This window comes from Athene cunicularia (genome assembly GCF_003259725.1).
Source record: "Athene cunicularia isolate RWA chromosome 7 unlocalized genomic scaffold, athCun1 chr7_part1, whole genome shotgun sequence".
Classification (NCBI taxonomy): Eukaryota; Metazoa; Chordata; class Aves; order Strigiformes; family Strigidae; genus Athene; species Athene cunicularia.
In genome coordinates, this window is record NW_020799107.1 from 16432210 (window position 1) to 16434305 (window position 2096).

At 44.9% G+C, this 2096-nt stretch overlaps 1 protein-coding gene across 1 annotated transcript in view; it reads left to right on the forward strand.

Moving 5' to 3' along the window:
• The first annotated feature begins 1718 nt into the window (after positions 1 to 1718).
• FASTKD1 (FAST kinase domains 1) overlaps positions 1719 to 2096 on the forward strand; it is a 21549-nt gene continuing 21171 nt past the window's right edge. Inside the window, exon 1 of the mRNA XM_026852460.1 lies at positions 1719 to 1882. The gene's annotated coding sequence lies outside the window, so the exon portion shown is untranslated. The remainder of the gene's footprint in view (positions 1883 to 2096) is intronic.

Below are 2096 nucleotides of genomic sequence, written 5' to 3' on the forward strand. Positions count from 1 at the left end.
GGTGGCTGCAGCTGCCTCGGCCCCGCCGCCGGCCCCGAGGGGAGCTGGGCGCTGCGCGGGAAGGCGCCCGTGCTGCTGGAGCGGCCGGAGGCCTCCGCCTTGCGTCTGCAGGTACACGAGGGCTTTCCAGCCAGACGTGTCCGGGGCTTGTGCCCGCCTTCCCAGCCGCGGGACGCGGGTGGGTGGCTCAGCGAAGAGCCCGGAAAACGGCCAAGGAGTTGGTAAATGACATGTCCGAAACCGCACTGGAAGGGCTTCGGGTTACTCCAGCAGTACCTGGCACACGTCGTTCAGGGTCGTGAAGAGCTAGAATGGGACATTAGAATAACTGTATGAAAAAAAAGTTCCTGGTAATCCTATCCCATGTATCTGTATTGCCATTCAAAGTTAATTGCAGTTTATCTTAAAAACAGGGACATGAAAGTTTATGATAACGCATAAAGCTGTGAGCACCTTCAAAAACGAAGCCTTACACAGAAGTATGTACCTCCTTTGAAGGGTTTGAATTCAGTCCAGTGGGTATAGGGGTTAGTAGTCGCAACAGGAGGTAATGGAAGTGCTGGACTGGCTTTGAGAAGTCTTTTGAAAGCAGGAAAACAACTTTTCTCCTTATCAGTTTCTGAAAAAAAAAACCTCCAACACCTTACCCCTGTGAGTTCTGAAATCCCGATGAAGCTGGTGACTGGACTTAAGTAAATCAACACTGGCTTCAGTACAGCATGCTCTGATAAATCGTACTTTCTTCCTCTATGTGTCTAACTTAAAATTTAAGGTAATTTTACCTAGCATTTTTAAATAGTTTTAGGCATTATTAATTGATTACATCCAATTGTACTTGACAGGTCAAAAGTAAAAGTTCAGCATCTTGTTGATGAAAAACCATATGATTTGCAGAAGTTCCCTTCATATAAAGTGGGAGATCGGGTGCCTTGGAGTTCTTGTGTGAGTTTGCACAAGGCCTGAGATTTTTGAAAGACATAAATGCCACCCTTGGAGACCACCTGACAGGGTTTGGATCTGACTTTGTTCCTTGCATGCCTGTGTAGACCCTCATAACTATGGCGATCTGGATTTGCTAGCATAAGGCTACAGGAGCTGTTCCAGTTGCCAATTTTACAGTTAGAAAAATTGTTACAAGTCCAGTTAAAAAATTTATGTGCTGTTTTTCTAAAACACTACAGATGTACAATTAATAAAATAGGGGCTATTTTATTAGAGTTCCATATTCACAAGCATCCAATATATGATGTATGTATAGTCAACAACAAATAAAAAGTAAAAAAACCCAAACCTTTGATAGCTGCAAAACAGCTAGTCAAAATTGGTTGTGGTAATAGTCCTGGTTGTGATTTTAGACAGAATTTCAGAACAATCTGAGATGGTTACTGTTCTAGCTAAATGTCTTTGTTATTATCAATGGTGGTGAGAAAAGGTCCAGAAAGATGACCTGGAGCCGTATGTATACAACATAAGCAATATACATGTTGCAACATATGTTAGATTTGTGTTCTATAACTCATACATTTTTACTTTTTTTTTTTCAAAACAAATAAACAAAAAAGCGCAAACTTCACCCTTCCTGAACTTTGTGATTTTTCTAGGCAGGGAAGACTTTTTTTCCCCTTCAGAATGTGTTATATAAATGTTGGTTTTATTAATATGACTTCAACAATCTGGATGACCTTGTAACTTTTTAATTATTTTTATTTCCTTTGGAAGGTCTAACTGGCTGGACTTTTGCCTTCCTTCCTCACATCTCAGCTCATGGGAAATGCTGCGGCTCGGGGCTGAGGCACATGGAGGACCGAGGCTAAACCTCGCGCTTGTTTTGAGTGAGCATTATCCATCTGCGGCTTGAATGCAGAAAGGGTCTTACAGGAAAGTAAGTGAAGGGCTTCTCGAGCTGCGTTCTGCAGGCGCAGGGAGCTCTCAGAAGCTGAGCAGAAGACACCGAGTCCTTTGTTTTCTTACTTAACCTGGCTGGGGGCTGCACTTGGCCGTCTCAATAGCCCTGGCTGGCAGACACCCCGCGCCCCGCCGGTGCTCCGCCGGGGCCGCAGCTTTGGGCTGGCTGGCGGCGGCTGGGCTGCGCCCGC